Below are 26256 nucleotides of genomic sequence, written 5' to 3'. Positions count from 1 at the left end.
GGCACTGAGGAGGGAAGAAGTCTGGGGGCTGTGTAAGACCCCAATAGCCACCTCATGGGATGGTCTATTGCACGAGCTCCTGACATTCAAAGACTCCCTGGTAGCTTAGACGGGGAACATCTCCCGTCTTTCACCCTTCATATTGGATTGCTCGCTGTCATCAAGGTTTATTCCAGCAACTCTGGCACATTTTCAGTTGTCCCCATTCTAATTATTTTACCTCATCCTCATTCACTGTAATGTTGATATAAATAAACAGTGCAGACACACCCGAAACACTCCTTGCCATACATACCACAAGCATCGCCTCACTTTGACCTCTTACTATGTGTTATTCTTGCAATGACTAATCATACTTTGTGTACTGTGTTGTTGTTGGATATCAAAATGTATCTGTGTTGTTGTAACCCATGGATTAGCCGGCTTTTGTGTGGTTATGGAGTCTTGAAACACATTTAACGTTTGACTCCCTTAACTCTCGCTCTTATAAGCTTAGCCTCTGTGTGTATATGATGCCTTCACACCTAATAAAATCTTAAACTGTGAAAGGCCTAAACTGGGATACAAGTATCGCAAAAGGTTGCAACCTGTTAGATCAATGGCAAAAAGAACAAATGATGGACTGAATGCTTAACAATGCAAACATTCACCCCCGTCACAAAGATCTAGTTTGAATCCATTGTTGTTTTTGCTCACCATGTCATTCCAGTTTGGATTCAGCCATATGCAAATCAGTCTTGACTCTGCTCCCTGGTTGTGAATGTTTGACCATATTCAGCATTCCGTCTCATCTTTTTGTGTTGCTAGAAGTCGCCCTTAGTGAGAAGGGTATGGAAAGACGTGGATCCCATGCTCGCTACGCCACTGGATTCAAGCTAGTCTGGCTCATGAGGACTGATACCCAGAAATCGGTGCCAGAATGTTTGTTTCTGGTCCGGGGAGGCCCTGGCCTGGCAGTTCGGGCTGGACTGTTGCCATGGGGAGACGGGACTGATTTACATATGGCTGGGTCCGAACTGGAATCGCAGGGTGAGCAAACAAACAATGGGTTTAAACCCTGACATCTGTACTGGGGGATGAATGTTTGACATTATTCAACATTCCATCGATCAGTTGTACTTTTTGAACCTGTTAGACCAGACATGTTTCTAAAACTCACCAGCTCAGGCCCTGGTGTGCTTGTTCATCCTGTGGCAATACTCTAGATTTGCAATTTTATCACCAATTCTGTTCCTCTTTAGATCGCACGATCACCTGCATGTTTAAAAAGTTAAAGTTGTAAAAACCTCAGGCCTTTAAAAATGGCCTCGTATGTAGAATGAGAACATCAGCAGTGTACTCTAAAATGTTTCTTCACTTTTGCATCCATGCCATCCCTATCCTCCCTGAGAAGGGCAAAAAAAGTACACATGGACTCCGCTGCTGCTGCTATACGTAGATCCTTGTGAACACATCCTGTATCTCTTTTCAAGGTGCACAATATTACACCACATTTAAGGATCCCTCTGTATTGCGTTCCTTGTGTCTATAGGAGAACATATACTCACAAATACCCTTGTCCCTATCACATATTCTAGTCCTTACTCAAGATTATATGGTTTTGCTACAGATTTTACTTACTGGCCATCTAGACTTGTTACATAGCACATTAATCCTAACTTCACTACCTTTCCCCACAGGTTTTGAGGGTAAGCTATCACTACAAAAAAAAACCTTCTTTCTACCCCCTTTCCACACGCTTAGGGGCGAGCCACTGAAACTTTCCTCTTTTACACAGACGCAGAGGTCCGCCCGCATAATATGTAGCGTGAGCTACACACTACTGGCCACATCCCCTTGATTTTGTGAAACATCTTAGCTGAGCAAGGTACTAACTGAAATCTGGTTTAATATATATGCGAGTCCTCACTTTAGGGTGACACTTTGAGTGCTAGGTGCCTTATTGTGGACCCCATTCAGAAGACAAACCTGTCTTCTAAAACCTTTGTAGTCTTGAATATGATCTGACCTGCACCTTGAAACGCCAGCACATTCTTTCCACATGAAATAACCATATGGTAAGGCGTCTCCTGCCTGTGGAATCTACACCACCCGCGCTGACCTGTCAGTGTGCCCTACTTAATGCTTCAACGTCACAGTTGTGCAGATTGGAAGTAGCACTTAGCCAGGTTATCTCGAGCTCCACTCGTGTATTTGGAATTTAGTTGTCAGAAACACACAAAGGAAATACCTTTTTTGTGCGCTTCTTTATGGGATGCCTTTAAACAGGGTTCTGATGATGGGATCATGAGGATGTGTGGGATTTGTGGTGAAACCATGCGTGCCCCACAGAAGAGAACTAACGGTAGCAAGCTCTGTTGGGTTCGTTACAGATAATTTGCTCATATTAATTAAGTGAAGGCGGTCACAGTGAAATTTCCCTGACACTGCTCTGTCTATTTCTCTCACAGTGTCAAAACTTTAAACCAATGAGTGCATTCGTTCACTTCACTTGCAAATGGTCACTTGGTAAAAAAAAATATTCTTCTGTGGTCATCCTGCTCAAATACAGTCTATAGCCTTCTAGAGTATTACACCACATATTATAAACAGATTCTTACTGCAGTTCACGCTTCATCATCTATTATTCTTTTGAGAAACTAGGCTTGAGCATTGTCTCTTGAGAGCTTGTAGGGGTGAACAATAACAGTAACATTTTCAAGGAAATTTTTGTTTAGTGGGACAAATTAGGATACCTTGCGTATTTTGTTCCCCAATGACGATATGGTCCGGGTCAGTTTCTAGAGTTTTGGTTGAGTGCTGTGCGGGTGTACAGAATCTGAAAATTGTTGCTAAGCTTATGGAAAGTTTGGTGAGACGGGCTGCCTGTAGGGTGAGTTGCCTTCTGGAAGCAAATGACTTATGTTAGGCTCTCATTGAAGGGGTTCCACATGTCTTCAAATAATTCTTTTTTTTTGTGTGTAATATTTTATTGTGTTTTAAGGCAAATTAAAAAAAACAGACCCAAAGATTTCAACTGCTCCCACCCTCCATATATTTGTTTTACATAGCTCCCCGGCCCAATAGCTCTCCTGTCTGCTGCCAGTGAGGGTTGCCTCTGCTCACCGAATGACCAGTCGTTAGCCAGCACCATCTGTGCTGCCTGATAGTATAAACAAAGGTCCAGAGAGTGAAACCCCTGTCGAACACCTTTCCGATCAAGGCAGACAGCGATATCCTTGGAGCCCTGCAATCCCACAGCAGTAATCTTGTTGTGGCCACTGCCAGTTTAAAGAAGCCGTCTTTATTCTTTCGGTCACCAGGTCGAGGGTGGAGGAGGTGGAGGGAGGAAGGGTTTCGGGGGAAACGCTAATATAAATATGCCTTGTTTGTGTATGTTTGAAAACCCAATAAAGAAATTTAAACCATAAAGAAGCCGTCCAAGACCTCGAACAAGAAATTTTGGAGGGAGTATAAGAATTGAGTGAAAAAGATCATCTTGTAAGGTGCTGCAAGCCCCAACAGCAATAGTTGCAATATACACACGTCTTTCCCGTATTCTCCCAACAGCCTGCCCAGGTTATGACTGTGAGATATATCTGGCGATGTCTGGTGATACTAATGCCTAGGTATTTAAATCCCCACTCCTCCACTGGGACCGAATAACTCCAAGTATCACTGGGCCGCCATCCTGCAAGGGGTAGAGACAAGATTTGACCCAGTTTTTGCGGAGCCCCAAGACCCAGAGACATTACAAATCTCCAAAATCCTCTCAATTGATTTCACTGGCTCGGCTAAATATAGTAAGACATCTTCCGCATATAGCGAGACAGCGTCCTCCCAGTTGTGTTCCTGTGGAAAACTGTATTTTAAAATTGACATCAGTTCTGTCATTTTGTCCTTTAAACCGACATTTTGATTTGTTGGAACAATCTTCAACGTTTCACCCATTTACTCTTGCTGACAGTTGCCATGTTCGTGTTTGTGTGGCTATGAATTATTTACCTAGAAATCTTCCTCGTGATCTATGACATGCCTTGTTCCTGCATAAAGAGTAATAGGTTTGTCAGCATTTGCTTGAAAACCCCAGGCGCTCCTATGATTAACCTTTGGAGTAGTGCTACATGCACTCAGTCTGGAGTAAATGTATTAGTAACTTGTGAAGCCTTTGTGTGTAGTTCACTATTCATGGCCATTTTAGTGCTGTGAAGAGGTGTACCTGCTCAAGCAAAATAAATAGTATTTTGTATCTTCATAGCCTCCGACAGCTGGTTTTCTTTTATATGTAAGTGGAAGATTTGGAAAAGATAATAAACCTATTTCCACATTCCCAGCGCAGGCTGCGCACCAGGGCATCTCTGCAGATCCAACTCGCTACTGGTTCCATGGTGATTGCAAGGAGTAGTGGGGATAGCGGACAGCCCTGCCTTGTCCCCGTCCAATGATTAGCTTGCAGAAATGGTATTGTTGACCTTAACACGCGCCGTAGAGCCAGTGTATAATAGCTGAACCCTGGCTCGAAAAGGGGAGGCAAATCCTAATCTCTCCAGGAACACCATAAGGTAGGGCCACTCCCGCGAGTCAAATGCATTGGCCGCGTCTGGTGCCAAGTCGACCGCCGGCACCTGTAGGTGGTCTTCTCAGGCTAAACATCGGAAGAGGTGTCTGAGATTATGTCTGGTAGACCTGCAAGGCATAAAACAGATTGGTCATGGGCTACAATGGTATATGTTTTCTTATTTAACTAGTTGCCCATTAATTTTATAAATCAATTTCTCAAAGGTGGCCAGGATTGGTACTGTTTCTGACCACTCCAGTTTAGTTGGTGGTGCAGGAGATTTTCATTCTTGCAATACGCATAATTTAGCCAACGCTAGTGAGGAGTCCAGCCATCTCTTGCTTTGGGAATTTATTTGCACAATGTCATCCATATCATGCAGCAGTTATAGTTTTACGGCTGGACGTATGACACAAGTACCTACGTGGTGTAATTTCCTCCATATCTGTTCCCAGTATGATGCAATATTCAAACAGGACCACTGGATGTGCTTAAAGTCACTGCCCTGTTGACCATATGTCCATCATTTTGTTGACTGGGATATGCCTGTTTTATGTAGCTTGGTTGGGATCCAATGCCAGTGAAGTTGCTACACTTTAGTCAGTAAGTGGTCAAGGGCTAGGTTCATGAATCATTAAATAACTTGACCACAATTTATTCTTATCTGAGAATGCTCTATTTTACTTGTTATACTGGTCGCACACCCGTTCAATCACAGGTGTGTCACCCTAGGCACAAGTGTTGAATGCTGGATCCCAGCTTTGATAAACAATATCGTTCATACTGTAGTTTGGTTCATTGGTAATGTTTAATTCTTGTTTTCACCAATTCATTCACATTGAATTCCATTCAATTCATGTAAGGCGTAAACATAAGTAATTCCAATGCATTTCGGTGCTACTGTGCACCTTCATCGGGGAACGCCTGAAAATTAAACACATAACATTTTTTGAAACATTCATCTCTATCTCAAAAATTCATGAAAAATCATATTAAGCCATCATATACACTTTCAGTCTCAAGTTGTGAAATTAAATAGCGCTATTTGTGCTCCTGTGGTTGCACGGCATTTCTTCGTGTGTGACACTCGTAAATGATTTTGCCTCCCTGTTCTGGCCGTTACCCCGTCTAACATTACGCGCTTGCCGCTGCCCGCCTGGGCGTTTATACGTTACACTGCTCTTACTATCTGCCGTTAAGGGCTATGCCCCGAGTTCGTCTCTCACCTTAATGAAAACAGGATTATTCCCCGTTACGCGAAGCTCCTCCGCTCCGTGTAGCTGCTACGCTGTTTGTTCAAACACGATTCTAGCGCATGCGCACCTTAAAGAAGTTCAGTTTTTTTTAAAAACGCTACTCTTATGTAACTTTATCTATTGCGAGGTATTGTCCTCGAATACTAAACATTCGCTTATCGCGCTCAATTCCACGGGTCCTACGCTGTCCACTTAATTAAATCTAGTGCTATTGCATGTACTGTATAAAACATGTTACTACGCATATTCAGTTAGTATTACACAAGTGATCGCATATTATAAGTAACACGTAAATTCCATTCTTTCGTTGAGCCCGTTGGGCTTCAAGCTGCTCAAATGATAGATCCAATAATTTTCCCTCTGTAAGAGGATTTTCTTGTTCAAGGGTCCGTCTTTTTTTGGTACGATTTCCTATACGCAAGCCCTCAATTGGCTGATGTTGTGTCTTTTATCCATAAAATGTACGGCGACTGTGGATTTCAATTGTCCTGTTCTTATTTTACTTTTATGTTCATTCAAGCCTGTCTTAAGTTTCCGCTCAGTATGACCCACATATCCCTGTCCGCATGGGCATTTCAGTAAATATATTATGTTGGTTTTATCACATGTGGCATTGAGTTTTAACGGAATTTTATAACCTTTCATCGGGTGAGTGATGCTGGCACCCTTCATTATGTTGTGACAATTTCCACAATTTAGACATGGTACTGTGCCTCTGAATGTTTGTTTGCTTGACTTCTCTCTGGGGGTTTTTAGTAGTTCTCCTATGTTTTTACCTCTGGTAAATGCGAACAGTGGTTCTTGTTGAAATATTCCCTTGAAATCTGGTTCAAGTTGAACCATTTGCCAATTTTTTCGAACGATTCTTTTGAAGTTTGCGCTTACGTTGGAATATTTACTGACACATGTGATTCTTTGTTCTTTGATTTTTGGTGTCACTGTTAACAACTCTGCTCTCGTTTTTGCTTCAGTTCTTCCCCTTGATTCTTTGATTATATTTTGTGGATAACCTCGAGCTTCAAATCTTTTAGCCATGATGTCTAGCTGTCGTTGACCTGTATCCTCTTCCGAGACCAGCCTTTTTACTCTAACAAACTGAGAGTATGGTAAATGTGTTTTCAATGATTGAGGATGGTGACTCTGATATTGCAGTAAGTTATTTCTGTCTGTTGGTTTACGGTGTATATTGGTTGTGAGGGTTGTGCCCGTTTTAGAAATCTCTACATCCAGAAATTGTATGACTTTCTTGCTTAAGATCCAAGTGAAACCAATTCTATCATTTTTGGTATCCAAAGCTTCTAGCTTTTGTTTTAATGACTCTTCCGATCCTTTCCATATCAAAAAAATATCATCAATGAACCTCACAAACATGAGGAGGTTAGTAGCCCATTCGTCATCATGGTAGATATGTTGGTCTTCAAATGACGTCATGAATAAGTTGGCATACGCCGGTGCGGCGCAATTCCCCATCGATGTACCATTCAATTGGCTGAACCACTTATCTTTATAGGAGAAGTAGCTATTATACAGTGTAAACTGCATTAGTTCCATTAAGAACACTTGTAACTCATGAGGATATGTGCTCTGGAGCAAAGCATTTTCTATGGCTTCCAAGCCTTCTCGGTGTGGAATCGAAGTATACAAGGATTTTACATCAACTGTTGCCATTATGCTCTCATCATATATCGCCACTTGTTGTAATTTTATCAAAAAGTCTGTTGTGTCTTTTATGTATGACAAACTTTTAGTTACCAAAGGCTGTAAATGTTTATCAATGTACTTTCCTATCGGTTCGTGAATGCTCATTTTTGTGGAGACTATTGGACGACAGGGTGGTTTAAGCAAGTCTTTATGTATTTTTGGTACCATATACATATATACATATATGGGCTCCTGGGGCTGTCCTGTGTGAGGTACTTTCTCACTTTCTCACTGATGATTAAAAAAACCCTGAACTTCTTTAAGGTGCGCATGCGCTAGAATCGTGTTTGAACAAACAGCGTAGCAGCTACACGGAGCGGAGGAGCTTCGCGTAACGGGGAATAATCCTGTTTTCATTAAGGTGAGAGACGAACTCGGGGCATAGCCCTTAACGGCAGATAGTAAGAGCAGTGTAACGTATAAACGCCCAGGCGGGCAGCGGCAAGCGCGTAATGTTAGACGGGGTAACGGCCAGAACAGGGAGGCAAAATCATTTACGAGTGTCACACACGAAGAAATGCCGTGCAACCACAGGAGTACAAATAGCGCTATTTAATTTCACAACTTGAGACTGAAAGTGTATATGATGGCTTAATATAATTTTTCATGAATTCTTGAGATAGAGATGAATGTTTCAAATAATGTTATGTGTTTAATTTTCAGGCGTTCCCTGATGAAGGTGCACAGTAGCACCGAAATGCATTGGAATTACTTATGTTTACGCCTTACATGAATTGAATGGAATTCAATGTGAATGAATTGGTGAAAAAAAGAATTAAACATTACCAATGAACCAAACTACAGTATGAACGATATTGTTTATCAAAGCTGGGATCCAGCATTCAACACTTGTGCCTAGGGTGACACACCTGTGATTGAACAGGTGTGCGACCAGTAGAGTATCTAATACACCTTGGAGGTAGTTGATACCCCAGAGCACAGTTTAAGCAGCACAAAACTATCCAGGAGCGGTGCACAACCCATTTACTTGAAGTGATTATCAAACTATTTTACTTGTTCCCGGACTTGAACACCACTTATCTGATCTGTGAGCATTCTACTCTCCGCCTTAAGCAAAAGAAAAATATTCAAAAACAGTTTACGCATTTCCCATATAATTCTAATTAGAGTTGAGCGGAACTTGCGGAGTTTCATTCCCCGTAATTCGGGAAGTAACTTAAAAAGTGAGATTCAGCGGAGTCCTGGAAGAGTTGGGAAATATGCACGATGCGCTGCAATTTGGTGTCGGTAGCGCGAGCAGAGCGCACAACCATTCGAGTTGATCTACTCGAGAAGCAGCCTTCTGACCGCTCGTGATGCCCGTGACCACCCATGTTAGAAAATGGGACTAGGGGGCGCTAAATCTCGCTTTCATTTTGGAGCCTCGCAGGAAAAAAATCTGTTATGCAGCGATTGGGTGAATTTGGCCAGAGCTTTGCGGTCCAAGAATAACACAGTCGCCAAATTCGCCCAATTCTGCGGGCGGAATGAAACAATGCACCCACCCCTAATGCTATTACAATGCAGAAACATAATAGTTCTCTGTTTGTACCTCATTCTTTTTTTAGTAGGGGGAGACAGCATTTTCTCTGTCAGACCAGGCCCATCAAAGTGTGAAAGGAATCTCCTCCCCCTACTCTAAATGCCGACCGGGCCTATTCTGGTGCTAGTGAAAACTTCTCCTGCTATTCTGAATGCAGCCCAGGTCTATTCAGCCCAGCCCCGACTCATCCACACATTCTCTAGCCACTGCACATCCCCAGCCCCTGTCACTCCAAAGCCGGACAGTCAAAACACATCCTAGCAGAGGCGCACTGGATGGCTAAGCAAGAAAATACCTACTTTCTAAAAGGGGTATTTTCAAACAAAAAATGTAAAAATCACCCTCACTAAAAGATGAATGTTAACATTCGGAGTTTAGGCATACTAAACTTTATTTTCCTGTCTTGTTCCCAGGGGTAGTTATGTTTATTAGATGTTATAAGCAAACTCCCCATTCTATCCTGTGGGAACAGGTAGCCTTGCAATGGTGAAAAACAAAATTGGCAGTATTTCACTATTAAGACATGCCACACACTAGAAGAGTGTTTTTTTTAATCAAGTCATTATAATTTATGTTATTAATATCTTGTAGTCTGGCCGTTAATTTAACCCCTAAGTAGATTGCATCTTTACAGATCTCGGGGATAGCCGTATTTGGGGAGTAGTTGGCTACAATTTGAGTCTTCTGTCGGTTAAGCTTGTAACCTGACACCTTCCCAAATTTCTCAGCCTCTATAAATATTCCTTTCAGCGCATCAGCTATGTCGGTAGTATATACGGCGATGTCATCCGCATAAGCTGTCATTTTCAACTCCTGTGAGCCGGAGCTGAAGGGCACAATCAATATTTGAGAGTGGAGGGCTAACAAAAATGGTTCTAATGAGAGGGCAAATAAAAGGGGTGAAAGGGGACATCCTTGACGAGTCCCACGCATGATGGGGAATTCTGATGAGGTCAGGCCCCCATAACTAATGCATGCAATTGGTTTGTCATAAAGTGCATTTATACCCTTCAAAAAGTTTCCCCCAAAACCCATTTTAGACAGCACACTCCAGAGATAGTCCCACCCCACTTGGTCAAAAGCTTTTTCAGCGTCTAATAAAATCATGCCGAGTGGGGTGGACTCAGTCTCCGCGACATCGAACGCCGTAATAGCCATATTTACATGTATAGTTGTATCTCTCCCGGAGATAAACCCGTGTTGTTGTGGGTTGACTATTTTGGGCATAACTGGGGCTAATCTGAGTGCCATAATTTTGGCGAATATTTTCGCATCAGTATTTATCAGGGAGATGGGTCGGTATGACCCTCTCTCCTCCTTGGGCTTGCCTTTCTTTAAAAAAAAGATTATTTTTGTCCTGTTCCAAGATTTGGGAGCCGTTCCATTTAGCCCAATTGATTGCATGACTTCGAGTAGTAGCTGTTCTAATTCCAATCTACACGTTTTATAAAGTTCCAAGGGTATCATATCCTCTCCTGCCGCTTTTCCAGACGGTAGGGAGTTAATAGCCTGATGTAGTTCTGCCAATGATATGTCGTCAGAAAGTAAGCCCAAGCCTAATAGATTCTCTGTACGCACTGGATGTTCATCAACATATTCCTGGACTAAGTCTGTATCTACTGAGCTGTCTGGAGTATATACGTTTCTATAAAAGTCAGCAAATTGCTCAAGTATATCTTGCGGCTGATTATATAATTTGTTCCCTTGCCCTCGAATATTAGAAATTAGAGTGTCTGCTCTATCTTCGGCAACTTTATAGGCTAAAATTTTGCCTATTTTATCCCCCCCCCCCCATATTGCGCAATTTTGAATTAATGAATCCTTGCGCTACTTTTTTGAATGAAGTTAGATTTTATGTCATTTTTCAGTTCGCTAAGTTTTAAATTAATTTCTATAATTGCTGGGGGGTTAAGCTGTAGAGCTGTGGCCAGTAGTTCTTCTTGTTCGTTTATGTTTGCTAATAATGTGGTCTTGTGTTGCTTTCGTTCTGCATTTTGCCTGATCACATAGGCCTGCGTAAAACCCCTGATGCTTGCCTTGCAGGAGTCCCATACCATACAACATCCAGTTGAGTTCTTATTAAAGCTTATAAATTCATTGAGATGGGCTTTAAGCTGAAACACAAAACTTGAGTCTGAGATTAGGTGTCTAGGGAAAGAGAATGGTCTGGGAGGTGTCCTAATGCTTAGTGTGTCAAATGTCAAAATTAAAGCATTATGGTCGGAGGTTATTCGGGGGCAAAGAGTCATGGAGCCAGTCTGCAGTAGCTTATCGCTGGCTAAAGCCATGTCTAATCTGGTGCACATTTTGTGAGGCGCTGAATAATATGTATACCCCGGTATATTTGGATTCAGATATCTCCAAGCGTCTTTGATATTATGTGTCTGACATAGGTCCAATATGGATATCCTGGTCTTGTGCATCCTATGACGAACATGCGACTTAATTGTATCGATTTTATAGTCCATGATGCAATTAAAATCCCCCATTATAATGATTTCCCCCTCCCAGTCCAAAAGCTTCATATTTAATTGGTCAAAATAAATTGGTTCATCTAGGTTTGAGCCATAAACCACACATAGAACATACTTGTTGTTTGCATAATTGATTTGTGCGATAGCCCATCTACCGTCCTTATCGTGAGCAGTTTGCATTACTTCAACCCTGAATCGCTTATCTTTAAGGATAGCAACGCCTCTTGTAGGTCTCTCAAAAGTAGAACAGACCAAAGTATCATACCCCATTTGACTTAATAATTTCCTATCTTTCCATATGATGTGGGTTTCTGATAATAAACAAAAGTGAGGATTGTGAAGTTTCAGCTCTTCAGACACCAGAGATCTTTTGTTTTTACTATTGAGACCTGCTACGTTCCAGGCTAGGCATTTTATTACATGCATTTAAATGTTCGTAGAAATACTAGGCCCCTCTTCAGATAGTCAAACAATAAGTTTTGGTCTCTCGGGCATCTAAAACAATCAATAAACCATTCAATAAACAGTGATTTAAAGTCTTTATCGAAATCTTCACCGAGTTTACCCCTGTCAGCTAGCAAACATTTTTTTAATAGATCCCCCCCCCTAACTCTTCTTGCTCCCAACTTGCGGAGAGGGAGTCCCCCCCCACCTCCCACCCCCCTGGCTCTCACCCCAGCCGGGGAAGAACCACCCTCCAGTGATAGCTGCCGTTGGTGAGGCAGCACGTGTGGTGACATACCCTGAAAAACTCCCCCCCCCCTTTTTTAACAAACATCGTTGTGCATACTAAATAGTAAATGAAGTGTAACATAAAATTCTTTCTCTTCCTTTTTCTTGTTTTTTCCCCCTTTTTTTTTTTGGTCCGCCTTTGCCTTCCCCTTCTTTGTGTGTTTGTGCTCCCTGACCTCCCTTGATATAGCTTATTAGCCACCCTTAGGGTAAGTAATAGTTGTTTAAGTCTAGCTCTGGCTCTGGCTCTGGCTAGAGCAGATGCTAGAAAGATAGGCCTCTGCTTCATTAACATCGTTGAAAGTGTGGGTCCGCCCGTTCCTCGTAACCTTAAGACGAGCAGGTTCTTGGAGGAACACCTGCCCTCCACAGGCCTTAATGGGATCCATCAATTTACGGAGCTGCCACCTCCTATCCATAGTGTCCCTACTGAGGTCAGATCGTGCAAAAAACGAGAGCTCTCCTACAACTATTGGAGAGTTAGGGCGGGCTCTCTGCCAGACCGCTTGGCGTAAAAGAAAGTTACCAAAATAAATTAGAAAGGGGCGTGGGAACTGATTTTCTCTATTCCTTTGAAACAGGCAGACGATGGGCCCGCTGAATTTGTGAGTCCCAGTCCCAATCTGCCAGAAAAACCACTCTTCTACTGAAAAAATGGAACAGACTGCCCTTGAATTTGATTAGCAGAATTAATCTTATTAAGATGAAGGTTTTGCCAAAATTTGTTTATTTATTCCGATCTATCCCACTAGCATTAAATAATAAATTTTTTCAGCACCTAGATGGGATCCTGAGTAGCTTTATATGGAGCTACAAGAAGGCTAGAAAATCATTAAAAATGTTGAAAAATAATACAAACAAGGGAGGGCTGAACTTTCCAGACTTCAAACTGTATTTCTGGTCTGCGTTTTTTACACGTCTACGTTCCTTATTGTATGGGGACAGAGCTCTTTCTTTTCATTCTTTTATGTTGAAACAAGATTCACAATTTTTTCTGTTTAGAGCTAATGACCCGAACTATTACAAGCGGGTGAGATTTAAGACTGCTAGAGATATTGTTAGGATCTGGGGTAATGTACTAAAATTTTGTAAAACAACTTTCTTCCACCCGAAATTGCCGCTGTGGGGTAACCCAGGCCTTCCGGCCATTTTTACGGATACTATTACTTATAATTGGGCCTCACTAGGGATCAGGGTATTGGCGGATTTGTACGGCACACAGGGCTTTTTAGAATTCAATACGCTTAAACAGATATGATATACCGGAAGCCACAAGGTATAAACACCTGCAAATACACGACTATTTAATTAATAACAAAAAGATTCAAAATATCACCGAATGTGACATATGGACTTGTCTTTATTCAAACAAAAATAAATCCGTTATTAGCGAAGCCTATAAAACACTCAGTACCTTTAATACGGGCGACTGCGATAAACTGGCCACGAAGTGGGGTACTCAATTAGGTTTAAATATTACTTCAAATCAGATTGAGCATTCTTTGGCTAATATTAACAACCTTGTACGGTCATCTAGCCTTCGGCTACAACAATTTAGAACGACCTGTATGCTTTACTACACACCTGAAAGAATCTCTAGATGGTCCTCCAATGCCTCTTTTAGTAACCGCACTAAATGCCCTAAATGTCTAACCGAGGCAGCCAATCTAGTACATATGTTGTATTCCTGCCCCAAGCTCAAGACCTTCTGGGGGATATACAGAATGTTCTTAGACTAAAAAATATCTCGCTACCTACCATTACGGCGGCCTCGGTTCTACTAGATTTTAATCCTTTCCCACCTTCACAATCAGCCTTAGCCACCATACTTATTTCCTGTGCCAAACTAACCTTGGCTAGGGATTGGATCAATTTGGAACCCCCGACGGTCTGGAAGTGGTGGACACTAGTAACAGAGATACACGCCATGGAGCTAGCCCTAGCTAATCTCAGGGGAACACGCTCACTGATTAAATTTAATAGAAACTGGGGTACTTTTCTAGAGTAAAAGAATATCTAAATGTCGCATAATTGCTAATTCTATTTTTTGTTTCTTTTCTCCTTACAAAGATGAATTTGTCTATAGTTTGATCTTGTAACAGGAACTCTTATACTGTCCCATATATCAAATTATTTGGTTTACAACATATATACTCTAGTGTCTCTATGTACATGTATGAAACCATTTATGTATGTATATTTTCTGGGTTTTTTTGTCAGCCGGCAAACAAGAATAAAAATATATTAAAAAAAAGACATGCCACACACACCAGGGCTTGTCCTAACTTTCACATACACTACACCCTGCCCACAGGTGTACAGTGGGCCTACCTTATGGGTAACTAACATGTAAGAACAAGCATTTACAATGCAACGGTTTCGCCTTTGCCAAAGTTAGAGCTATTGGCATTGTAAATGACAATATTTTTATTTATGTGTTGGTTTTGATAACAGATAAATAAATGGCATTGTCATTTACATTGCCAACAGCTTAATCTCTTGCAAATGTAAGACCTATTGTACCCTACTGGATTTCACTGAAGAAATTCAGAGTCTGGTCTGCAGGTGTCACGTGACAGATGCCCAATTGACAGCTGAGGGGGTTAAATCGTGCTGGGGTGGCACATTAAGGCAACGCTTGCTGAAAGCACTACACTACCCTACTGGAGTGTCAGTCTTTTTAGACATGGTTCACTCACTCATCTTGAAACAGGAAGCTCGCCACCAGTTCCACAAAAAATACCGTCATTAAATCTTTCCTTTTTAAGGGTTGGACATTTCAGTTGGCGTCTGCTCTCAGTCACGCTCGTCTTGTCGCCCATTGTCAATCACGCGCCTCTCTGTGCCTGGCTGTCAAGTGCCGGCGCCATCCTAGTGCGCATCTTCAGTCAGCCACGGTGTGCTAGCCAACCGAACTGCATTATGGGATGGCATGGTGGGTTAAAGAACCTGTTTTACAAACATGTGTCCGTGCTTGTGAGGAGGTAGTGCACCTGTTGAGGGAGAGAGAGTGTGTTTGCATATGTGCGTGCATGCATGTGTGTGTGAATAAGCACTTCCAAGATTTAGTGGGACTAGAGTTTTTATCTACAAATCATTGTTTTCAGCTGTGTTCTAATGGAATCAAAGCAACACTACACCCCCCATAATGCATAGTGTGATCACATAAAAGTACAGAACTGGAAAGAGTGTCCATAATGACCAGCAAGACGGTTTTCACCCTAAGAAGGATGTGCTTCAGTCTCCAGTGCCACGGGCGAGTGGAAACACACACTGTGCTGGTGGAGAAGTAGAAGAAGTACAAGTGTCCATAGAAGAGAAGTAGAGGGGATGCACTCTCCATTCCCTATGTACTCTCCACTCCCTATGCACTCTCCACTCCGTATGCACTATCCACTCCCTATGCACTCTCCACTCTCCACTCCCTATGCACTATCCACTCCCTATGCACTCTCCACTCCCTACGCACTCTCCACTCTCCACTCCCTACGCACTCTCCACTCTCTACGCACTCTCCACTCTCCACTCCCTACGCACTCTCCACTCTCCACTCCCTACGCACTCTCCACTCTCCACTCCCTATGCACTCTCCACTCTCCACTCCGTATGCACTATCCACTCCCTATGCACTCTCCACTCTCCACTCCGTATGCACTATCCACTCCCTATGCACTCTCCACTCCCTACGCACTCTCCACTCTCCACTCCCTACGCACTCTCCACTCTCCACTCCCTACGCACTCTCCACTCTCCACTCCCTACGCACTCTCCACTCCCTACGTACTCTCCACTCTCCACTCCCTACGCACTCTCCTCTCCACTCCCTATCCACTCTCCACTCTCCACTCCCTATCCACTCTCCACTCCCTATGCACTCTCCACTCTGCACTCCCTATGCACTCTCCACTCTGCACTCCCTATGCACTCTCCACTCTGCACTCCCTATGCACTCTCCACTCTACACTCCCTATGCACTCTCCACTCTGCACTCCCTATGCACTCTCCACTCCCTATGCACTCTCCACTCCCTATGCACTCTCCACTCCCTATGCACTCTCCACTCTCCACTCCCTATGCACTCTCCACTCCCTCGAGCTGCACTCCCTATGCACTCTCCACTCCCTATGCACTCTCCACTCTCCACTCCCTATCCACTCTGCACTCCCTATGCACTCTCCACTCTGCACTCCCTATGCACTCTCCACTCTGCACTCCCTATGCACTCTCCACTCTCCACTCCCTATGCACTCTCCACTCCCTCGAGCTGCACTCCCTATGCACTCTCCACTCCCTATGCACTCTCCACTCTGCACTCCCTATGCACTCTCCACTCCCTATGCACTCTCCACTCCCTATGCACTCTCCACTCCCTATGCACTCTCCACTCCCTATGCACTCTCCACTCCCTATGCACTCCCTATGCACTCTCCACTCCCTATGCACTCTCCACTCCCTATGCACTCTCAACTCCCTATGCACTCTCAACTCCCTATGCACTCTCAACTCCCTATGCACTCTCCACTCTCCACTCCATCTTATCCCGGTCCCAAGGTTAAACTGATGTCAATGAGAAGACCTTATAGACAAAAAGTTTGGTTGGAGAAATCACATTATCAAGCAGTGCTATGGCATCGGTTATTAAATGCTAATATGTTCAATGACGTGAAAGCATTTTGGGATGTCCTCAATGAATTGGAAAAGGGAGGCAATAGGGCCTATACTGTTAATATTATGGAGGAATTTAAGTATCAAACATACGTTTTTTCAATAATAAATTACATTGGAATTCTAATTTATTTTTTCAATACTAATAGCTCTTAGAAAAGGCCTTGAATAGCGTCACAACCACTTAGTCCCAGTATAAAGTCTCCGAGTTATCAAGTATGAGGCAAACTGAAGGAACTGCAAGTTTCATAGGCTGATGTAGAAGAGTTGTCAACGGTTCGGTCCCAAACAGAAGCAATCAGTAAGACGATCCTCAGGACACTGTCCGTAAACAATCAAGGTGGATCTTTTGAGGAAGAATTATAGGTATATACAACTGTACTAAATAAAAAAAAATAATAGATAACATGCCATCTACAGAATACAGCCTTGCTTTTATAACTCGGAGATTTTATAGCTGGGCTACGTGATTGTTACATCATTCAAGCCTCTTCTATATACTATTATGGAATTCAATTATTGCTGTGCCCTTATTGCTGTGCATTGTCTAATGTGGCTGGTCATATCCCTCTAAAATTATTTCATAATTATTCAATTTAGTACTGAAGAAAACAAAATTAGAACTCCTATGTAATTGAGTACTGAAAAAAACTTGGATTAAATTGCTCATTGTACACGCCGTTAAGCCTCTTCATCAATTGAGCATTCATTCGATATATTTCTTTTCCCCCAAAAAATATGCCTATATAATGAAATTGATTGTGGATTGGAAATTATGCGACCACTCATGAATTTTTAGATTTCATTACACAAAATAATTCCTTCAGAAGGTCCCTTGTTGATGTTGTTCAAGAGCAATCTCCCTGAGGGAATTTTTGAATTGCGCTAGTGTTTTTATAGTAGTGGTTGTGTTAGATGTCAAGAATACACTGTATTTTCAAATCTGAGAGCATACAATCTTTCAATGACAGTTACTCACCTTTGCTAGGTCCCTCACTTATAGGGTTACAACTTGCTCGATGTAGTCAGGACATATAATGTTGTGCGTGTTTCTACAACTCGTTGCCTTCATCTTTATTAGTCCAGTTGGTTTGATTGTAGCAAACCAAAGCTAGAACTTTTAGAATTAATAAGGTTGTAAAAAAAAGAAGCCTAAGAGCTGAAACATATTTTCCTAATAACAGTTGGTAAACCCGCTGCCCTTTTTTATTGCATAGGGTACAGCTCTTATAATAATTATGCTCTTTAGATCACACCCCATAATAACTATTATGAAATTTTACGACACCCATGTGTCTGGCGCACAGATGCCTAATTGTGCCTGTCTTGCTCTATAACTGGTACTATAATATTGCAATTGTATCTATGTAGGTCTTACACCCCTTACGAGGCATTTAAGAATTTTGGGCCGGCAGGAAGCTGCTCCGGAACCTAAGGATAATGTTTAATTCAGTGGTTATGGAGATTAGTTACATGCTCTCAAGGAAACCATACATGTATTTACTTCAGGTTCTTTGTTGTACATTGATGGGAGTTCGGCGTGATCATTATTGGAGGGGATGGGGTTATGGGAGTTCATGCATATGGCTGGTAGGATTAACAAATTAGCTAGATGGGATTAGATACTGTTAATTGTCAAGGGTATGACTTTCAAAGCAGTGATCTTTGGATTGCGGTATGGGCAGGACACTTGCAAAAATACAATAATAGAATACAAATATTTAATAATAATAGCAATGAAGGCAAAAATGCATGTGATTTGGAGAATGTTTTGAGTCTACACCATTTTTTCTTGCAAAGATATAGGAATTGTTCATTTTTGAGACAGCATGCAATCTGATGGTGCAATCCGAGGGTGCAATCCTGCATGAATTTAGAATCTACAAAATACATAATTCTCACCCATCTAAGGCAAAAGTAGATCTTCACCCTGCATCCCAAAAACATTTTTCAAGCCAAGCTAAATATACCATTTGCAGTGTTTGTTCCTAGTCCACATAGTTAGGAGTGCTTTTGTGAATTCATCAAGACTCTGGGTTTTCAAGTGTTTTTCAAGGAGGAGCGGCGTGATTGTCTCACATGGACCATTAGTAATGGTTATAATAAGCAAAGACTGTCTCCCAGTTGGGGAGACTCCCTACAATTCAGAGGGGCCTTGACTGATTCCAGGCCTGTGCGGCTGTGCCTAAACGGCTTGTAAATCTTGAAATCTAGACGACACTAAGCTGTGCCCCTTACCTTCCAGGTCAAAAGCAGCACATTGATGATAGCCAGCAGAGGACAGGGTCCGTTTTCATTCTGGGTAACAATTGGAGTCTTCTGCTCCTTCCACAGTAACCACTTGATGTGATAGACAGACTGCCCAGTGCCGCGCTCCCGCCCCGCCGGCTCCTCCAGACCCTCGCTGACACTGAGGTCCGAACTGGGGTGGGAGGGCAGGTGGGAAGATGACTCTTGGGAGTCCAGGCTGGGAGAGGTGGCTGCAGGGGGAGAGCTGGAAGAAGGAACTTTATGTGGGGAGCTTCCTCCGGGTGTGGAGGGGGGGGTTGGGGACTCACGATGACAGGTGGATGAAGAGGCCCCGGGTGGCAAGAGGGTGGGTAGGGAAGCCACAGGCAGGGGCTTCAATGAAACATCTGCAGAGATTAAGTGGCTGGGCGGGGCAGATCCGGGTTCCAAGGGGTTTGGCGAGGTGGAGAGGGAGGGCAATGTGAAGGGTGGCGACAAGGGGTTGGGCAAGGCAAGCTCGGAACCTGACGAAACAGCCGTCGGGGGTAGGGGTATGCGAGGACAAGCCTCGGAGAACGAGGGGTCTTGAAAGGCAGTCTCTGCAGACTGAGAGGTTTCAACGGTGGTCTTGGGCTCTAAGTGGCTATGATGAGGAGAGGCCGCAGGTGGAGATGGGGTGTGAGAGTCCTCGTAGACGGGCAGTGGGACAGCCCTGAGGGGAAGGGGATTGGGAGAGGCGGCGCTGATGTTCAGCGAAGAGGCCCCGGACGGGGGGGGCTGTGCTCGGAATTGTCCGGGGCTTCTTCATGCTCCCGCTGCCTAGGGAGCAGGGAGCCGCCGCTGGCCTCGGGGCTTCCGGGAGGTGCCCAGTCCGGGGGTCCGGGACATTGTGCCTCGGGGGCCTCCCCCTGTGAAGGTGCGCTGATGGGGCCGCCCTGACTGTCGTCACAAACGGGTTGCGGCTTCCATGGCTGGGTGCTCATCCTCTCCTCCGGGATGTGGGCAGCTATTCCTCCTCCTCCTCCTCCAGCGAAGTCCGCTGCCTGCTCGCTCTCCATGCGGCTGATCGGAAGGTAAAAATGTCAAGCGGGAGGGGGCGGGAAAGGGGGAGGAGAGACGCAGAAGACGGCTGGAGCAGGAAGGCGGGTGCCGGCTCAATGCCGGACCAGATTCGGGGGCGGGAGAGAACACGGACGACGGGAGGGGGGCGGGAGAGAACACGGACGGCGGGAGGGGGGCGGGAGAGGACACGGACGGCGGGAGGGGGGCGGGAGAGAACACGGACGGCGGGAGGGGGGCGGGAGAGAACACGGACGGCGGAAGGGGGGCGGGAGAGAACACGGACGGCGGGAAAGGGGAGGGAACGGGAAACAACGTAACTCCGCCCAGGGAAAAAATCTCGGGAACGCCCCCGAATCTGGTCCGGCCTTGACGGACAGATCCGGCACTCAATGGCTAGCCTCCATTTATGGAGCTAGCCAATGAGAGCCGGGGGACGTTCCCGAAGTCCTTATTGTCAACAAAGGATTTCACCTGCGCTGAAAAGCTGCGCAGAGCGCAGCCTTTCGGCAGGCGAAACCCAAAAAGGAAGGTTAGGGCCTGGCAAGTGGGTGCACTTGCCTTGTCGACATGGCAGAACTAGACTGCACACACAAACTGCAGTGGCAGGTCTGAGTTACCTTTTCAGGGCTACTCATGTGGGTGGCACAATCAGTTCTGAAGGCCCACTAGTTGCATTTGGTTTACATGCCGTGGCACACTCCGTGCACTTTACTAAGGGCTTACCAGTATATCAAATATGCCAATCATTGAAACACCAATCCATAACACAATTTCATAGAGAGCATATGCACTTTAGCACTGGATAGCAGTGGTAAAGTGCCCAGAGTCCTAAAACCAACAACAACCGGTCAGGAAAAAATAGGAGGAATAAACAAAACGTTTGGGGATACCCTGCAAAAAGGGACATTTCTAACAACCACCAATACCACTAGCACCATCTCTACCAATACCACCACCACCAATACCACCACCACCAATACTACCACAACCAGTACCACAACCACCACCACCGCCAATACCACCACCGCCAATACCAGCACCACCACAATACCACCAACGCCAATACCAATTCCGCCACTTCAGAGCCTCTCGCTCACTAGTAATAGCAGGGGCACTGTACAAGGCTGGAGCTGCAGCCGAGATCATCCCTACCTCCATCCATGCCTGCCATAAAGCACAGCCTGTCCTGCACCATGAGGTGAAGCCAGGGCCCTACTACAGCTGGAGTGTTTTTTATTAGGCCAAAGATAGCAATGACATTATGCAATGCCACACTGCACACTCGGATCACGGAAAGGGCAGGAAATTGCTCCCTTACCTCTCCTCCTCCTGAGCCACCACAGTGTAATCACAGCGCGAAAGGTGTTGGAGCGCCTTATTAATATTTATAGCACGGATCATATGTAACTCCAACTTCACACTTTGTGTCTGTGTAATTTACAACACTTACACATCTTCTTCACTGCACTATTTATCACTACTTTGAAGACGTCGCAGGCCTGTCTCTTCCTCTGATATTTACAATCTAACAAGCGGTCGAGAAGGCCCTTTATTGCAATGCAATAGGTCTTGCATTTGCAAGAGTTCAAGCTATTAGTATTGTAAATGATAATGCCTTGTATTTATGTTTTAAAACCCAAAACATAAATAAAAAGCACTGTCATTTACAATGTCAATAGCTCAAACTCGCGTGGATGCAAGACCTATTGCATTGCAAATGCTCGTTCTCCTATAGGTAGGCCAAAAATGACTGCCAAACAGAATTATTCCTCCAATACTGGGCCTGGATTCAGAAAACTGGCTGTTTATGAAACTGGTCAACCTTGTTATTTTGAATACCTATGCTTTCTAAAATTGCCAAAAACAATTAATGTGTGCAGTATCAGTGTCTGCGCAGCTTAAAATAGATACAAATCCTCATTTGATGCCACTATTGTAGTGTGTGGAAGTAGTTGTTTTTGTCACATTTTATGAGGTATTGAGTTTGACTTGCAGTGCCAGTTCACTATTCGGTCTGACTCTACACCATATGTATTGTTGATAGAACTCTTACGGTTGCCAAGGGAAACTACTAAGGTGAGTATTAAACGGCTTGTTTTCGGGACAAGAGTTCGGCCTCTTGAGTAGCCATTGCAGAAAAGACAATTGTTTCCTGCAGTTTTTTAAGAATTCGACTGGCAAGTCCACTGGGTATAGTCTGTGGTGGCAACTATTATCACCACTGCTGGTCTATAATTGTGGACACTAGGAGGTCACAGCTGCCAGATTTCACCGAAGTGGCAAGGGTGAAAAGGGCAAGAAAGTGGTAATTATTTAAATTTTAAAAGGGCATAGGAATCAACGTAGTATCCTACCCTGTGTAATATTACTTCGCAAAGGTCAGATTAATTTGGAGGTGGTTGGCAAGTATGAATGTACGAATGTGCACTAATAAGTGAAATAGGCTCCAAGACTGAGGTTCATATGCATTCACAGCATACACGCAACCTTTCTGATTCCCGGGTAAAATTCTGGCACATTTGACTAAGCCTTTTCCTTGGTGGCAGGTGAAATGATATATTCGCTCAAACAAACCTTTCTCTTCTCAATTTCGTAGCCGGAAGATATTCCCTGTGGTGAATTGCAGGCTCAAGGTAAGCTATGCTACTGGCCCAGAGAAGGCAGGAAAATTTATGGCCTAAAATAACGCAGCGGAAAGGTGCTGTTAACAACTAAGGGTTATGTTTCTGCTATATTTTAGTGATGCCATATAATTTTGTTTCCATTTTTTACTATCAATGAACCTAGATGGAAAATGATTGTTGTGCAGTATCGCCCTGGCTTTACTTTGCCATGTACTTTAAACTGCCATAAAAAGATACCCCTGTGGCTGTTCATTACCATGAGGTAAACATTGTCACAAAAAGCCTCCAGACTGTTAATCCCATTGTCCAGTCATGAGTCAGACAACCTTCACCAGGATAATGCTGCAATTTTGTTTGCTGTCTGGCTTGTAACGCTCATTTGCTTGGCATCAGCAGTTTAATTATAACCTTTTGTACAATGTCTGCCCAGAACTCCTGTGTATGGCTCGGAGCCCTGCTGGTCAGAAGACAGTTCAGCCGATTATGTGTCTAGTGTTGCCAATGTGGTCTGTTTGACATCAAAAATTAGATTGTGAACCACAGAGATGCTAGAACAAACCCCTAATATACTTGAATAATGGGCACTATTTGTGTGTGTTTGAATGATTTTCAGAGTTGAGCCTTCTGCTGTAAGACTTTCTGAGGCGTGGTGTTGTGTAAGTGAGAATAAGTGAATGTTCTATGTTTTTCGCAGTTGACGTTTTAGCATGGAGTATGCACTGTTGCAGTTATTACTCAGTGGAACAGCCTACCATGATTATTAATTATATTGATTACAATATTTTTCTGGGTCTCGCTACGGTGTATTAGAATATACCTGCATCCCATCATTGGACATCAGTGACTGGTCAGTAGCCCTCTGATTCGCTGTTGTGTTAGTAGGGGATGATTTACTGGTTTTCTTCTTTACACTTGTGTTTAAAACAGATACTACATACACACATCAACTCTGTGACATCAATAAAAATGACAGAGGGGTCAAGCAGTGATTTTGGCAGGGCTTAAATGAGGAGAAGATGTGTAGTTATGGTGTTCTCTGGTGGACCTGCCGAAAGGGAGATGGTTTGAAGGTCTGTTGGTCGAATGGAAATGTGGGGAAGTTGAGTTGTGATGCGCAATTGGTGCAGGTTCTGTCACTGAGGAATCACTTGAAGGACTGCTTGGGTGATAGGAGTTTGAAGAACTGTGCTTGCTGCCCGGGTGCATGGGGGTAATATGTGAAGATGGAGAAGGAAGAAATAAGAGTGACTGCAGTAACCGTGATGTGTTAGTAGAGAGGCACTGACTGACACACTGAGCAAGATTGAAGATTGGCTGGCTCACCATTCCAGGGTGGAGGTCAAGAAAGACTGACAGACTAGCTCTGACTACTTCCTGCTTTCCTGCATAGGCAACAGATTGACTCACCTGTGCATTAATGGGCAGGGTTGGAAGTGAGGGATAGCAAGTTAGAACTGAGAAAAATCCTGCCCAGCCTCAAGGAATGGCGAGAGAGGAATAGAAACGAGAGAGCTTGGACTTGGGCAGCAGAGAAGAGAGTGTTTACACTGCAGGAGAGAGAAATCGCATGGGCTAAAAGATGGCGAGAGAGTACACGGAATGTGGGTTTGGAGGTTCCGAGGTTGGTTGAAAACTCTCACCCCTCCAAATCTTTCCTTGTTATGGTGTGAGGGCCTTCTAAAAGGGGATTACTGGATTCCCATTAGCCCTGCCTGTCTTGTGCCTACTATCATAGTAATGAAACGGGGCAATATCCGAGGGAACTTCAAGATATGTTTATTTGTACACCCACCAGAAGGTCCATGTCAGCAGCCGGACGCTACATTGGACTTCCATCTAATGAAGTACATGCGTTCCGATGCTGACATGTTTAGCATACTTTAAATGGAACACTATTTAAAGGAGCAAATTACAACACATCTTCCCTTTTATAAAGCATGGAAAGAAAGAAAACAAAAGTAGATTAGAGTTTGAGAAAAACATGGAAGATAAAAAGATTATTAAAAACAATAAATTCTACAAGGTGTTAAAAAAATAAGTAGCAGTGAAAATGTAAGGTAACATTTCTACTTGAGAATAAAATCTTGAAAATGCGAAGGCGGCCTTCTTGACCTAACGGGACGTGCAGAAAGACTGGAACGAAAGTCACCATCACCACTCTGTGTGTGTCTGTCCATAGATGGCTGATCAGAATGAAACTCACCATTAGCACTCTGTAAGTGTCTGTCCAGAGATTGCTGGAAGTGTCTGACTTGGGGAAAGCCCACACAAACATCACCACTCCTACTCTTTGAAAGACGAGACCTGTTCCAGATACCACCACCAGAAAGCATGACAACATTTTTCCTAATTTAGAGAAACAAAGATCAAGGTGAGGCTTAAAGTGGTCCTCCAGTAGCTGTGGCTACCAATTACTAGAAGGAGTGTGACTCTCTAGAAGTTAAATGTAAACTGAAACCTAACCGGACTCAGTAAACAATGTATGTGTGGACACAATCTTTTAGAATGACATCACATTGTATTATTATAATAAAAAGGAGTATCATTCAGTTATTTACAAGTAGTTCTGGTGCTTACACATAGACGAGCGGAAGTGCGTGAAGTGATGGTGCTCTTGTGACAAGTAAAAACTTTACATTGCATTGAAAACACTATGCAAAACTCATAATTAAATTAATACAGTAAAGGAGTTTTGATTGTGAGGTCGACGGTGTTTTAATCTTAGAACACCTAAAAATAGCTCGACCTCTTAAAATTTACCTTGCAAATCGCGGTCGAGTGGATTTGTCGAGCCCTGCAAAGTCACAATCATCCGAAGTCCTGGATTTACATACTGTTTGGCATCATGTCTGAGTGTTTTCTCCCATGTGGAAATTGATTGCTCCACAACAGAACCTTCTACTCAAACCTCAAGCTGGTAACCTTATTATGATCTTGGCTTCAGTGGTTCTCCCAAGGGCAGCCTACGTAAGCGCATCCCAAGTAAGTGCCTGGTTCGTAGCAGCGAAGAGTCACATGGTACAGCCATCTTAACTGTTTGGGGTGCTAGAAAAGAGTCTTACACAATGTAGGGAGTCACAGCAGACCAGAAGATGTCTTGTGGTGTAAGCAACAATGTGTGTGGTATGTATGACACCACTGCTCTTCACATCTCTAGTGGCACATGTGAAGATGTGGCCCTTTGTTGCTGGAAAGAGTATGCAACATGTTAATGGAGGTTCCCCACTCCCTTTCAAGGTTTTAGGGCCATACCTTGGGAACAGTATTCTCCACTATGGTCACAGCATTAATAGAGGACTTGAAAGCACTGATGATAGGCTCCAGCTGACAGGTTACCTTGTGCTTTTGGGTGCATTTAGATTTCTTCCTGGCACTGTAGTGGATTACTGCTCCCCAGGACAGAAGGTTTTTCCTATCGGGCTCTGGTAGTGGC

General features: G+C 43.7%; 1 protein-coding gene and 1 pseudogene across 1 annotated transcript in view; one reads left to right on the top strand and one right to left on the bottom strand.

The window, feature by feature from the left end:
- The window catches only part of MINPP1 (multiple inositol-polyphosphate phosphatase 1), a 212291-nt gene that overhangs the window by 4011 nt on the left and 182024 nt on the right, over window positions 1-26256 (top strand). The window lies entirely within an intron of this gene.
- On the bottom strand, window positions 19129-20213 carry LOC144756461 (uncharacterized; annotated as a pseudogene).

The sequence above is a fragment of the Lissotriton helveticus genome, chromosome 5_1 (assembly GCF_964261635.1).
Source record: "Lissotriton helveticus chromosome 5_1, aLisHel1.1, whole genome shotgun sequence".
Lineage (NCBI taxonomy): Eukaryota > Metazoa > Chordata > Amphibia > Caudata > Salamandridae > Lissotriton > Lissotriton helveticus.
This window is presented reverse-complemented; position numbering and strand designations above follow the sequence as displayed.